Source organism: Henckelia pumila, chromosome 1 (assembly GCF_033568475.1).
Source record: "Henckelia pumila isolate YLH828 chromosome 1, ASM3356847v2, whole genome shotgun sequence".
Lineage (NCBI taxonomy): Eukaryota > Viridiplantae > Streptophyta > Magnoliopsida > Lamiales > Gesneriaceae > Henckelia > Henckelia pumila.
In genome coordinates, this window is record NC_133120.1 from 124500597 (window position 1) to 124517721 (window position 17125).

Here is a 17125-nt window from a genome sequence, read left to right on the forward strand (position 1 = left end):
TGTCATTTTAAATTATTTTTGTCATAATTTATAAACAATTTTATAATAAATATCATGGTACAATATTTGTAGCTGTTGGAAGAACAATACAAATATCACTTTGAATAGTTCTGCTTACAACACTTGCATGTCATGCGTTAAGAAGAAAAAGGAAAATTTTTATGGGTTTTGCAACTAGGCAGACGGAAATTAATAATGAGCCCACATTTTAATTTTAATAAAATAATTAAAGTGTTGAAAAAAATTATTATTATTATTATTATTATTATCATTATTATTATTATTATGTTGAATATTGAATATTGAGTTGTAAAATGTTAAAAATTAGTGTGTGATGATGTAGATGATGTTTTAATTTTTGTATTAATCTTCAAATGAGATCTATAAATAGGTCACTCCATTTGTCTAAAAAATCACAATTGAGTTGAAAAAAAAATATTATAAAGTGTAGAGTTTGATATATTTTGAGTTTTGGAGTTTTTACTTTTTACCATAAATTTTTACTTTTTCACAACACGTTATCAACACGATCGCTCGAATGTTCTCTATAATTTCCGACGCTCCAAAACACAAGGAGAAGACAAAAATATTCAACTATTTTACTGTTTACATATTTTTACTATGAATATATATTAATATATAATTTCATGTTATTATATAAAAGGTTGTCTATGACACTGACCTTATAATAACGTGATATGATATATATTTAAAATATATATACTAACTATATTAATATATAATTTCATGTTATTATATAAAAGATTGTCTATGACACCGACCTTATAATAACGTGATATAATATATATTATTGTGTATTTATATACTAACCATATACGTATAATCTCATATTATTATATAAAAAGATGTCTATGACACCGACCTTATAATAATGTGATATGATATACATAATTATTGAATTGTGAATATCATTATATGCATCAAATGATTATCACAAATTTTTATTCAATAGATAATCAATTTTTTCTTACCCCCAACGGTCACAAACGGTAATAAACGGCTAGTTTTTGCCCTATAAATATGATCACTCAAACTCATTTTCAATCACACCAAAATTCTTTCTTTCTCTCAAAATAATTTCTCCTCGATTTTTCGAAGATGAAGATGATGGCATTTATAAGGATATTTTTCATAACGGCTATGATCATCATGCTCACGAGTCTTGTACTCACCGGCGATTATCCACCACGCACTTTTTATCTATTTTTAAACATACTTGTACTCGTCGTTTATCCATTATTTTCTATTGTCATATTAATGGAAATGAACTAATAAAATGCATTGTTATTTTTCTAGTAACACCATGTCAAATTTGACAAAGCTTAAATTCGCTGCTCTCGATATTACTAGAAAAGAACAAAGAATTTTTAAGGAAAAATCATCAATCCGGACCCAATGTATCTACGACATTTCCAGAAGCAAATGTCGTAAGTAAAAATGAAAACCAAAATCAAAGGCATAAACTAGATTTTGGTCGAGGTCGAGGTCGAGGTCGAGGATGTGGTCATGAACGTGGACGTAGAAATTATCGCGGTCGTGGTCACGACCGTGGATATGAAAATAATCGAGATAGTTATTTCAATAATTCATCTCAAAAGAACGTCACGAATCACCCACCAAAAAGCAGCATAAAAATATGAGTGAAAATAAAATCACTCAAAAAGATATGAGAGTGCTTGTTATAGATGTGGCACTCCAGGACATTGGTCACGTACCCCTGAGCACCTATGCAAGCTCTATAAAATATCGATAAAGGAAAAAGAAAAAAAAACTAATTTTGTTGAAAACAGACCATTTAAGAGGTTCAACTTATTTCAATGCCGCTGATTTTTCAAATGATTTCAAGAACATTGATTAATATATTGGTGGGACTGGAATGTAACATGCTATATTTTTCATGCATTCTTATGAAACATGCTATATTTTGCATATATATATATTATCCTTGATTTTCTTTATTGCATAATTTCTTTTGAAGTTCAAAATGGAAAACGGTATGAGCAAAGCTAAATAAGGAAATAATCTCATGGAAGTTTGCATACCCGATAGTGGTACAACGCACACTATTCTCCGAGATAAAAGATATTTCTTGGAATTAAAACCAACAAAAACAATGGTGAGTACAATATCCTGTAGACTTGATTGAAGGTTGTGGAAAAGCACATTTTTTGTTATCTAATGGTACAAAATTTTTGATAAATGATGCTTTATATTCACCAGGATCAAGAAGAAATTTGTTGAGTTTTAATGACATATATTCTCATGGGTATGATACTGAGACGATAACTGATGGAAATCAGAAATATATGTGTCTTTACCACATATAAATCAGGAAAACAATATGTGATTGAAAAATTATCAATGCTCCCTACTGGATTGCATTATACACATATAAGGCCAATCAAATCAAATATGGTGGTTAATAGTTCTTCAATATTAACCAATTGGCATGATCGATTGGGACATCCTGGTTCAATAATGATGCGAAAAATTATTGAAAATAAACATGGTCATCCATTGAAAAACCAGAAGATCTTTCAGAATAATAAGTTTCAATGTAAAGCATGTTCTCTTGAAAAACTTATTATAAGACCATCGCCAGATAAAATCCAAACAGAATCACCCATATTTCTTGAACGTATTAAGGGTGATATTTGTGGCCAATTCATCCACCATGTGGACAATTTTGATATTTTATGGTATTGATCGATGCTTCTAGCAGATGGTCACATGTATGCTTATTGTCAACTCGGAATGTGACATTTGCAAGATTAATTGCTCAAATAATAAAATTGCAGAATCAATTTCCCGATTTTACAATCAAGAAAATAAAACTTGATAATGCTGGAGAATTTACTTTTCAAACTTTCAATGACTATTGTATGTCAATGGGAATTACTGTTAAACATCTTGTTGCTCATGTTCATACACAGAATGGATTAGCTGAATCATTGATTAAACATCTACAACTGATTGCTAGACCAATGATTATGAGAACAAAACTCCCTATTTCTATATGGGGACATGCAATTTTACATGTTGCAGCATTAATTTGCATCAGACCAACTTCATATCATAAATTCTTCCCATTGCAGCTTGCATTTGTTAAAGAACCAAATATTTCTCATCTGAGTATTTTTTGATGTATGGTGTATGTGCCTATTGCACCACCTCAACGATAAAAAATGTGTCCTCAAAGAAAAATCAGTATTTATATTGGTTATGATAGCTCATCAATCATTCGATATCTTGAGCCTCAGACATGCGCTGTGTTTACAGCACGTTTTGCTGATTGTCATTTTAATGAAGAAATCTTTCCAATGTTAGGGGGAGAAAAGAAACACATCGAAAAAAAAATCACATGGTATGTACCATCATTGTTACATTTGGATCCAAGGATCAAAAAATGTGAGAAAAATGTACAACAAATTGTGAACTTGCAAAGAATTGCAAATCAAATGTCAGATGCATTTGCAGACACAAAAGGGGTAACACAATCATATATACATGTTGTAAATGCCCCGACTCGAATTAAAATTCCAAAGAAACAAATTAAAGATACTCATGATGTCATAAAATGCTTGAATCGTGGAAGGCCAGTCGGTTCCAAGGATAAAAATCCTCGGAAAAGAAAAGGCATAGAGAAACACGATGATCATAAAATAGAAAATAGTGTCCCAGAAGAAACACCTGATGATAAAAATGTTCTGTCAGAACCACAAACTGACGAGAATCGTGAAATATCTATCAATTATATTAATACTGGAAAAATATGGAACCGAAAAGATATAGAAGATATTGATGAGATATTTTCTTATAATGTGGCTTGTGATATCATAAATGAAAATGAGGATCATGAACCAAAATCTTTTGGTGAATGTAAAACTCTTCATGATTGGCCCAAATGAAAAGATGACATCCAGGTTGAATTAGATTCGCTAAATAAATGCAATATTTTTGAACCTATAGTCCTCACACCTGAAGGTGTAAAACCTGTTGGATACAAATGGGTTTTTATTCGAAAGCAAAATGAGAAAAATTAAATAGTAAGATATAAAGCTAGACTTGTTGCACAAGATTTTTCTCAAAGACCTGGAATTGATTATGAAGAAACGTATTCTCCTGTTATGAATGCAATTACGTTTCGATATTTGATTAGTTTGGTTTTGTCTGAAAATTTGGAAATGTGTCTTATGGATGTTGTTACAGCTTACTTATACGGATCACTTGATAGTGATATAAACATGAAAATCCCTGAAAGTTTTAAGATGCCTAAAGCACAAAGTTCAAAACCCAGAGAATTTTATTCTGTAAAATTGCAAAGATCATTATATGGGTTGAAGCAATCCGACCGAATGTGGTATAATCGGCTAAGTGAGCACTTGATGAAAAATGGATATGTAAATGATCCAATATGCCCTTGTGTTTTTATCAAGAAAACAAGATCCGGATGTGTAATTATTGTTGTATATGTTGATGATTTTAACATCATTGGAACGAATAAAGAAATTCAAGAAGTTATGATGTACTTGAAGGAAGAATTCGAAATGAAGGATCTTGGAAAAACCAAGTACTGTCTGGGTTTGCAAATCGAACAAAAAGAATGTGGAATTTTTGTTCACCAGAAAAATTATACAGAAAAGATCCTTAAACGTTTTAATATGGATAAATCAAATCCATTAAGTACTCCAATGGTTGTAAGATCATTAAACATAGAAAAGGATCAATTTCGTCCATGTGAAGATGATGAAGTTATTCTTGGTCCAGAAGTACCATATCTAAAGTGTCATTGGTGCCCTTATGTATCTTGCAAATTGCACTAGACCTGATATATATTTTGCTGTAAATTTATTGGCAAGATTCAGTTCATATCCAACAAAGAGGCACTGGAACGGAATTAAACATATATTTCGTTATCTACGAGGAACAACAGATTTGGGACTTTTGTACTCAAAAGACATCAATCAAAGTATCATTTGTTATGCTGATGCTGGATATTTATCTGATCCACATAAGGCACGTTTCCAAACCGGATATGTATTTACTTGTGGAGGCACCACAATTTCTTGGCGTTCACAGAAACAAATACTCGTAACAACTTCATCAAATCACGCTGAGATTATTGCGCTACATGAAGCAAGCCGTGAATGTGTTTGGCTAAAATCAATGACACAACATATCCAAATTTCTTGTGGATTATCAGTAGACAAGAAGCCTGTGACGTTGTATGAAGATAATGCTGCATGTATTGCTCAAATGAAAGAATGATACATCAAAAGTGACATAACCAAACATATCCCTCCAAAGTTCTTTGCCTACACTCAAGAACTTGAGAAGAACAAAGATATTGATATCTGTTACATTCAATCAAGTGAGAACTCATCAGATCTCTTCACAAAGGCACTTCCTACGACAATATTCAGAAAGCATATATATAACATTGGGATGCGCAATCTACGGAATATGTGAAGAATCACTTGTGTTAACATGAGGGGGAGTTTACGTGGCTGCACTCTTTTTCCCTTGCTATGGTTTTTATCCCACTGGGTTTTTTCTAGTAAGGTTTTTAACGAGGCAGTATAAAACACGTAATGAAGACAGTCATCATATCACGATCATCATCACAAGGGGGAGTGTTGAAAAATATATTATTATTATGTTGAATATTGAATATTGAATATTGAGTTGTAAAATGTTGAAAATTAGTGTGTGATTATGTAGATGATGATGTTTTAATTTTTGGACTAATCTCCAAATGAGATCTATAAATAGGTCTCTCCATTTGTGTAAAAAAATCTGAGAGAAAAATATTATAAAGTGTAGAGTTTGATATATTTTGAGTTTTGTAGTTTTTACTTTTTACCATAAATTTTTACTCTACATAAAGTACATTGTGAAAAATGTTTTTATATTTTATTATTAAACTAATTATATTTTCGTTAAAAATTTAGTAACTTTTATTATTAAAGTATTTTTTATATACGCAATTTGAAAATTTATGTGTGATGCAGTTGCACGGAGAGACAATTAGACAAATTTACCTTTAAATAATTTCAAAGTACTATCTATGATGCAATACTTTGTATGATTTATAAAATTATGTTTTTATTTGTAATGCAGAGAGAGTGAAATTTTATCTTATTTAAAATATATATATAAAGTGTAATTGTTTGTGTATTTTTGGAGGGAAATAATGATTGCAGTGTATTTAAATGTAGATATGACATGCAACTGTGTTTAAATCGAATTATATTCTAAATTTTTTTTCTTTTATTTATTCAACCTCTTCTTGGCTTAAAACTTGCTTTAGTTTTAGGTTCTTACAAAGCGAATGATTTTGTGGATTGCTCACAATTTTGTTGCCCAGGTTTATTAATTAACACTCTTTTGGTTGTGACATTTAGGTGATATTTTGGTCCTTTTTTTATTTGATGAGTGGTTATGTATATATATTTTTTTGTTTTTATAGATTGAATTTGTTTGTCAAACATTGGTCATAATTGGCTTAATTAATATTTATAATATATTTATGCATTTTTTATTTTCAAATTGAACTTTATTGTGTTTTAAATTGAAATCTGGATTGATGAGCATATTAATATATCATGTTAGTTCGAAATCTTGCTAGTTTAAATTAAAATTTGTAATGATTGCGCAAAGTTGAAGCTAACTTATAAATAAAAATTTATTTGTATATTTTTCAGAATTGCTAGATACTATAAATATTATTTAGTTTAAAATAAAATTCTTATTATTTTTAGTTTCGCCATGATTTGACTTTATCTACAAATTTTAATATTTTTTGTGTGCTTCTCTTTCGTAGTTTCTTCGTTCCAAGTTTTTGGATAAGGCTGATGACTACCTGATTTGATGTTTTCTTCTTATTGGTAGCCTAATTTATGTTCTCAAGTTTCTTTTTAAATTGGTGAGAATTACTTTTCACGAATCTTTTATCTTGCAAATTTAATATTCGTACTACATGCGAGTATGTTAATGTTTTAATCTATTATTTTGCTAGAAATTATAATATCATAACATTGAATTTATGTAGCAACAACGATTCCGTTTCTATAAGGACTATAGCTAGGTTCACACAACAAAAATCTATACATGCGATCGTGAAAGAAGTTTAAGTTTATGATGTGTATATATGTGTTTTAAGTATTTTAGGTATCTTATTTTGCAGCTTGAAATTTATTTTTGGAACATTATATGAAAGACGTATTAAATTACACGCAAACGTTTTATCACATTTTTCTTTACACACGCAATGTGTGTGCCAATATTGCTATTATATATGTGTGAGTGTGTGTGCGCATGCGTTTGTACGTACGTCGGGGGTATACACTCATAGATAAAACGCTTAGTTAAAACTACTATTTTGATTTTGTAATATCAAACGATTTGGGGTTTTTTTTTATTTTTAATTTTAAAAAATAAACTTATTTCAAAATTAAGGTGTGCCCCAGCGAATTACAAGAATACTGTAATCCGATGTGGCTAAGATCGGACGCTGCAATTATTTGCAGTGTCCGCTCGTGCTCGCAACGGACGCTACCAGCATAGCACATGTGACTTGCAAATTGCAAGTCCATATGTGCAAATTTTATTTTATTTTTTTCGTCTTTTTTGTTTTTAAATTAGTTATATAATTAATTATATTTTGTAAAATTATTATTTATTTAGTATTAGTATGATAATTTTTTTCTCAAAAATTTTAATTTTAATTTTTGAATTTGATGACCGGGCTGAGAAATTATTAAAAAACAAAACAAAAAATTTATGGTTAAAAAAATTAGATTGATTAAATAAATTTTTTTGATCAGATATATTTATAAAAATATTAGTTAATCTAAATAAACATATTTTCATTAAATTTATTTTATATTATATTTTTAAAATATAAATTCTTTTTTTAACTTAAATTTTGGTTAGCAAAGTTATATATTTATTTTAACTCATTTGGATTTGTGGAGGTCCATCGGTTCTGCGAATAAATTTAGAGGAGTTAATTCATATCAATTCGGGTCGAATTGATGCAAAAATGCTATTAGAAAATTTTTCAACCCGAACTCGAGTCGAAACAAAATCATCTCAGAAATTATGAACTCGAACCGACCAGAATATATCTAAATTAATCCTCTAGGTCTATCCATAGAACTAAAGGACTTGCAGATATCCAAACGAATTAAAATAAGTCAATAACTCCGCTAAACAAATTTTTAATAAAACAAAAAAATTAATATTAAAAAATATGATATAAAATAATTTATATAAATATGTTTATTTAGGTTTATTAAATAAATTTAAATTAAAAATTATTATATAAAATAAATTTGTTTGTAATAAGTTATATTTATAGAAAAATTATTTAACCTAAATAAACATATTTTGATAAATTTATTTTATTTCATATTTTTTAATATAAATTTTATTTAATAAAACTAAATAAACATATTTATAAAAAAAAAAGTATATCATTTTTTAACATAATTTTTTTATTAAACAATTGGTTAGCGGAGTTATTGACTTATTTTAATTCGTTTGGATATCTGCAAATCCTTCAGTTATGGATAGACCTAGATGATTAATTCGGATATATTTGGGTCTAGGGATGTAAATGAGACGAACAGTTCGCGAACTGTTCGGGTCTCGGCTCGTTAAAAGCTCGTTCGGGCTCGTTTAATGAGGCTCGTTAAGGCAAACAAGTCAAGCTCGAGCTTTACAATATTATGCTCGTTAGCTCGTGAACATGCTCGTTAACAGGCTCGTTACAAGCTCGTAAGTAATCTCTTAGACGAAAAAATAATAGTATTGATTTATAATTTATAAATTTACACTTTACTTATGAAAAATATTGAAAAATCTATAAAAATTAATTTATTAGAATAAATTTACAAATTTTAATAATAATATTATATTTTTTCAAATATATAATTTAGTTTTTAATTAATTTAATGAATATTTAAATTTATAGTTTAAATATATTAAGCTCGTTTAGGCTCGATAAAAGCTCGAATAAGCTCGTGAGCCATGAATATATTCGTTAAATAAGCTCGGGCTCGGCTCGTTTATAAAGGAGCCGAGCTTGAACACTCAAAAGCTCGGCTCGGCTCGTTTACATCCCTATTTGGGTCGGTTCAAATTCGCAATTTTCGAAATGATTTCATTTCGTCTTGAGTTCGGGTTGAGAAATTTTTTAATAGCATTTTTGCATCAATTCGGCCCAAGTAAATTTGAATTAACTATTCTAAGTTTATCCAAAGAACCGAGGGACTTTCATAAATTCAAACTAATTAAAATAAATATATAACTTTGCTACCCAAAATTTAAGTTAAAAATATAATTTATATTTAAAAATATAATATAAAATAAATTTAATGAAAATATGTTTATTTAGGTTAACTAATTTTTTTAATAAATATATCTAATAAAAAAATTTATTTAATCAATCTAATTTTTTTAACGTAAATTTTTTGTTTTGTTTTTTAAATAATTTTTCAGCCCTGTCATCAAATTTGAAAATTAGAATTAAAATTTAAATTTTTGAGAAAAATTTATCATACTAATATTAAATAAATAATAATTTTACAAAATATAATTAATTATATAACTAATTAAAAAACAAAATGTGCCGCTGCCAGCATGAGTGGATGCTGCAAATAATTGCAGCATACACTCTTAGCCACAGCGGATTGCAAGATTGCAAGTATTCTTGCAATCCAATGTGGCACACCTTAATTTTGAAATATGTTTATTTTTTTAAATTAAAAATAAAAAAAACCCAACGATTTGTGTAAAAAATACAATGTTTTGGATCTTTGCTCTTTGATATCAAACATCGTGTGTAACAAAAGGGTCCGTTTGCTTTGCATATTAATAATCTATGTATAACTTATCTTATCCAATTTCACGTTTTTTTTATCATATTATTTATCCATCTACTAATTTTTTTATCTTACATCAATCAAATCATTAATTAATTATTTTACATCAAATTTAAATTACTATATTATCCTTTATAAATAATATTATTCATACTTTTTTAATTTTTAAAAGGACAAAATTATAATTTTATCATTTTAGTTAAAATTTAATCAATCAAATCAAATAAACTATAATCTATCAATCAAATCAAATAATATTTTAATTATCATTTTTATTTATTTTTTATTAAATTATATTACTTATCTCTATGTTATTTATCTTATCTAACAAACCAAACGATATCTAAAAATATAAATAAATGACGTTCGATGTTATTCATTTATTACATATGTATGCATTCATACAAGTGTTCAAGTGCGTATGTTTCAATCGGTATTCCATATATTTCTATTAAAATATAAGGAACCTAAAATCTACTCTGTTAAAGGGCGCACGTGAATCGTGTGAAAGAGAGATTGTAACGAGTTCAATGATAATTTTTTTTTTGTTTAAATAAATAAATTAGAATATACGAGGAAAAAAAGTAATTTAAATATTAAATGAAGTAATCTCTTATTTTATTCAACTTAAGTATGCATGCCTCAAGGGTAGAAGCGTAATTCCGTAAAAGTAAACATGGGCCAAGATGGATGGGACATTTTTTCCCATTCCGTACACAACTCCCAACATTTCGGCTACTGTTTCCTTTTCAAATCCCGAGGTCGATTCACATCCACGAATCTTTGGTTTGCAAATTACCTAAATCTCCTTTATCCCTACTTGAATCCCCCAAAATGCCATCCTACGAAGTCCTATGACAGATTTGCCCTCCAACTGCCCCACCATGGAACTCCAAATTAAAATTCCGTTGGGATCCGAATGTTTGTCTCTTTTGTGTATTTTTGCGGAATCTTGATTAATTTTGAAGGGCTGATTATCAGCAGTGTTTTAACAGGTGGTGCTAGATATTTCCTATCGTCTCAATTTTTAAACAGTTGAAGTTTCTGGGAATTATTGCATTAATTGACCGTCTAAATCATCTAATCACCACCTAGACGTCTCAAAATCCGCCTAGCTCAATATATATATAACTTTTTTATTTTACTTTTAAAAAAAAATATTATTTGACATATTTGCCCATCAATTTGTGGCAGATAAAGATGAAAAATATGTCATGTATTTCAATTTGAATTCGATAAAGAAAAATTATTAAAAAAATATTAAGTTGAACAAAAATAGTTAGATATTTAAACTAAAAAACACCACTTAAGCAGATGAATTCGATAAAGACGAATTATTGGAGAAATTTTAAGATGGATCGGACTAGAATAATCAGATATTTAGCCTAAAAAAAACCCTCCTAGGCTCTGTCTAAGCGGCTGCCTAAACGTATAGACGCTAGACGGTTAGTGACCGTCTACTTACCGCCAAACGATTTTTAGAACATTGATTATTAATATTTATCATATAGCGATCTCCAAAAAATATTAGGTGAAAATGATTTTAACTTAAAAGACTTGGCAACCATTGATGAACGGATCAAAATATAAGTTAGAAGGTCAAACTTCGTGTGAACGGTCTTTCATGTTTCAACTATCTGCTCTACATAAACTTTATTACATAATATTCTAACATATATATGTATATGTGTGCATGTAGCATGCTGCATGTCTCCGAATTTCCGGAAACGAGTATGTTATATGAATATTGTTGATAATTTTCAACATGCTCAATATTTTTGGGAAAAATATATTTGGTAACGTTATTATTTTATTTTAATGTTCAAATGTAACAAAGTAATATATATACTTTTTAGAGTTTTTTTTTATTTGTACGTTGATGCAAAGGCATTCCATTTATGACGTTTAATTATCAAGACTCGAGGGATCGCCTCATTTGTCTTTTTCTGACGTCATTACTATAATCAAAGGTGATGTTACAGCAGAAAAAATAAATAAAATCTTTACTATATTAAAATACTTCTCTATCCTTTAAAAACTGTTTTGTTATGCAAATGATGACACCATTATAATATGCCCTCGAAAATACCTTTGTCTTTTCATTGTTGTTGGATAAAATGGACAAAAACAATTCAACCTCACTATCTTTATCTCCCACTATCTTCTCCCACTATCTTTATTTTTTCAAATCAAACGATTTAACCCACTATCTTCATCTCTCACCATCTTTTCTCACTATCTTTGTTTTTTCAAATCAAATATTTAAAATAAAATAAATATATAATATTTATATATTATATCACACAAGATTTTTACACACGCAAAGTGTGTGCTCGGATGCTAGTATAAGATAAAATGTACGATAGACAAAGAAGTGGATAAGGTAAAAGGATGATGGATCACCAAAATTCCCATTTATCTTTAAAAAAAAGGGTTGACTCCGAAGGGGACCCCATTTCACATGAGTCAGAGGCCCATTGGCTCATGCGGAGGGTAAATCGAGGGATGTGCACGAGCGGCAGGGACCTGAAGGAAGAGCACATGACCCAATCCCCAGAGCATACCCCCACAATATTTCAGCAGGAAATATGCTCTATACGAGGATCGAATCCGCAACGCTGTGAAATTTCTTTCCACGTCACCTCAGTCCTTACCAACTCGCCTATGTCCCTGTGGGCAAAATTCACATTTGTCTCATGATACGCATTACCCACCATATGACAAAAATGAATGTCGTGGACGTAGGTTAGATAGATTTTTTAGAAATAATATAAATAGAATTGGATAATCCTCTTTTTTTAACTAACTTTTTGAGTTTGAATTAGATATATATAAGTTCACAATCTTAACGTGATATTAGAGTCAGACTCATATCCACCATTATGTGTGAACTTGTCTATAGTTAGGCCACTCATTAATGTCTCAACGCTCCAAGTGTTTATTCCTGAACATGATGAGTCCAAACCCAACGTTATGTGCTAGACTATTCATAGTTGAGACACTCGTTAATGTCTCAACGCTTCATATGTTCATTCTTGGGGTGTCTCACATATAGTTCTTGAAAGTTATATAAATGAACTTGAAAACAAACTGGTGAACGATGATGGTGATGAAATTTGCAAAATGCACTCCAAAATTGAAATTTTATTTTAACAAATTTAATTCAACTCGTGATGGGATCGATTACGACTTTAAATTCACTAACTTGTTTAGATTATCAAAATTTAGGTAAAATTTTGAAGTCGCTATATATCAAGTTAATCAATTTCGAGAGTGATTGTGATGAGTTTCTAATACACTCAAAATTGCCATTTGAAATACATTCATCAAATCAAAGTTTTTCATCCAAATTAAATTCATCATTCCATATATAATCTTAAGTTGCATTTATTTGTTTGACAAAATCTACTTGATAATATATTTCAAATCGTAACTAGTTATTTTTTTGATTCATTTGATTGAATTTCAAATACCCCTTAATGAAGTAATTTCAAAAATTCCTATTCAAATACCTTTCAGATCCAAATTCTCTCACCTAAACGTCATCTTTGATAATTTAGGCATCGCTCATGTGTTATCTACACGTGAAAAAAAAATTATTTTACACATTATTTTCAAGGGATTAGTTTGATACTTTGATGCATGAAACATTCATTAAATGTGCTTATGAGCTTATTTTATTTATTAAATAAGAAAAAAGAAATATTAAGAAAATGTCCATAATTAACACATAAACTTATTTTAGTCGATCTCACATGCCAATTTTGTAAGATAGATATCCGATCCAATTTGTGTGACGTCCCGTATTTTTATACATTTAGATGAATTAAGATGCAACTCTACAGACAATGACTGGTTCTCTCTTACGGACACACCAGAAACTACTACTAAAAGAGCAAATCTGAACATACAACTTAAAATCTTAAAAATATAGACGAAAAACGAGTGCCAAAAAATAAACTTAGTGCGGAAAAATAATTTATAAAACATTCGTGAAAACCAAACATAAAGTATCAAATGAAATAATCAATTAAAAAGATCACAATTTAAAATCATTGAAACTTATCGACACGAGATCGTCATTGAAAATACTAAAATATAAATTTTTCTTTAACACTTGTCACACCTCAAAATCGGGTCTAGTTGACATTGACATTGTTTAACAATTTAACATTAAAACAACAAGTTTCATAGTACAAAACTTTCCAAAAACCAGTGTATTTCACAAACCATAAACTATTTTTCAAAAACCAGTCTATTTCACAAACTATAACTGTTTTGACAGAGAGTGCAGAAGCGATAACGTAGTAAGAAATAAAACTGAAATAAATTCTTAATTCTTCGTGTCTCAACTTAATCACCAATCCCAAAACAGTTGTTGTTCATGATCCTCTTCTAGCTGATCTTCTTCATTATCTGGGGAGGAAGGTAAATGAGTGAGTGTTTTGGTAAACACTCAGCAGGTGGGGGCCGATCGGACATGATAAACACCAAAATATACACATGTACATATTATAATCTCGAAACAAATTAAGCATGCTAAATCTGACACAAATACGAAGCAAACATTAAACTGATAATGTAACGACCCACGTCCTTCACCGCATCCCTCCCCAGCCTATAGCATGGGCTCGGACTGCATGGTTCGACGGGCATCGCACTCATGACCTCCCCACTCCTGGCAGTGGGTTTTTGCCCTCCCCAGGGATAGAACCTTGCACCTCTAGGCTTAGCTCAATTGATACCAGAGATGATAAGAACTTGTACTTAAGCCTGGAGATGCAAGGTTTTATCCCTAGGGAGGGCAAAAACCCACTGCCAGGAGTGGGGAGGTCATGAGTGCGATGCCCGTCAAACCATGCGGTCCGAGCCCATGCTATAGGCTGGGGAGGGATGCGGTGGAAGGACGTGGGTCGTTACAAAAAAGGGTAGCTCAATTGGTACCAAAGATGATAAGAACTTGTACTTAAGCCTAGAGGTGCAAGGTTCAATCCCTGGGGAGGGCAAAAAACCCACTGCCAGGAGTGGGGAGGTCATGAGTGCGATGCCCGTCGAACCATGCGGTCCGAGCCCATGCTATAGGCTGGGGAGGGATGCGGTGGAAGGACGTGGGTCGTTACAAAAAAGGGCGTCCTTTTATGTAACGACCCACGTCTTTTCACCGCATCCCTCCTCGGCCTATAACATGGGCTCGGACCGCATGGTTCGACGGGCATCGCACTTCATAACCTCCCCACTCCTGGCAGTGGGTTTTATGCCCTCCCCAACACTTGAACCTTGCACCTCCAGGATAAGTACAAAGATTCTTAAAGTGTTGGTACCAATTGGGCTAGTCCTGGAGGTGCAAGGTTCAAGTGTTGGGGAGGACATAAAACCCACTGCCAGGAGTGGGGAGGTCATGAAGTGCGATGCCCGTCGAACCATGCGGTCCGAGCCCATGCTATAGGCTGGGGAGGGATGCGGTGGAAGGACGTGGGTCGTTACAGATAATTATCTCATTTTCCATGGTTTACTGATCAGTCTCCTATATGTTACTCCTCTAAGGGGCGTGGCCAAATGAACAATTATTATAACCCACCGCATCAGGGCCATATCAAATCAAATCATAGAAAATTCTTTAACCATTTCTAAATCGACTCTTAACAGTACAATCCAAATAACTCTAACATGCTTCGAATAATATAATGAATAGCCAACGAATTCAAAATAGCATATCAAAATGAAACGGATATACGTATCATGCCGATCGAAATTTTCAAAAGCATATGTAATTATTTTAGAAAAAATTAACTCACACAAGATTTGTATATAAGTATAAAGACTTATATCACGAAACAGAAATATGAAGCCCAATTACAGTAATTGCTTTCCAAAAAAATCGTGTAGGGGTAGGTGTTGTTGGAAACCTCGAACTCGAATAAATATCAAACTGAAGTGAAGGTCAGAATCTGCTCAACCTTAGGGGACTAAGATGCTTGGTTTCGAACAGAAAAATGCAGCTCCTTGATCGACTTTGGAGCTGCTTCTTGGATCAACCTCAGACAACTTTCTGGCTTTGGCTGCTATAGGTGATTGCTCCAAACTTGGATAGAAAGTTTGCTGGAACATAGGCAGTAAGTCGGCTCGAGTATTGGATAGAAAACTTCTCCGAAACAGGAACCAAGTTGTGCTCGAAAATAAATAGAGTTTGGCTACTGCTGGATCTCGACCTTGGGCAGAGTTTCACTCAGTTTTGGTGCTCGAAAAAGGCAGATGGATGTGTGGGATTGTGGTGCTTGAATTGCATGCTTTTCCATCAGCTTGATCCATTATTTATAGGCTGGGAAATGGCAGCTGAAAGACCTCCCATTCATGGTCAATAAATCCACTTAACAGCCATCATTCCCCTTTTGTTTTGGTTGTTACAACTCTTGGCTTTTTGGTTGTTATAACTCTTGGCTTTCAGCTGATTATTGCCTCTTGAATTTTGAATTTGAGCTGCTGAAATTTGAGTCTTCACATCGATCCCACCCTCCTTATTGAGAGTTTCGTCTTTGAAACTTGAGTTGAATTGCCTTAAAAAAGATAATAATCCTGTTTCCGCATCTTCTCTTCGAGTTTCCACGTGGCTTCTCTTTCGGAATGATTAAACCACTGCACTTTGACGTAGAGAATGGTCCGTCGCCTCATTACTTGGTCTTTTTTATCCACAATTCGAATTGGAATTTCTTCATACTTCAGCTTCGTTCAAGTCTTCTTTAATCACAAGTGGTCCAATTTCAAGAATTTGACTTAGATCTCTATAAGATAGTATGTCTGTCATGATTCCTCATAATGGCACCATATTGTCCATGTATAGGGTAGCCAAATTGTCTAGAATAAATTCATGTGATGATGCACGAATTTTATGAGTCTATCAACGATCACCCATGATTTAGTACTATAAGGTCATGGAAATATTTTCTCATTTCCATCTCATGAGTTCTAGTTGTTGAAGAAGTTCTTCGAGTCTTTGAATTCTAATTTTCTTTGTCCACACATTTGACATTCAGCAACAATTAATGAAGTATTTCTTCATTTCATTCCAATTGCGTCGAAATCTAAGGCTCGTGATAGTAGTATAATCTCGATGGCCTAAATGTATCCCGTCTTCCTATTGAATTGTCATTGATATAAAACGAATATTGACCATGGAATCCATCTCTTGTTGGAAACTATTCCAAATTTTGTAATATATC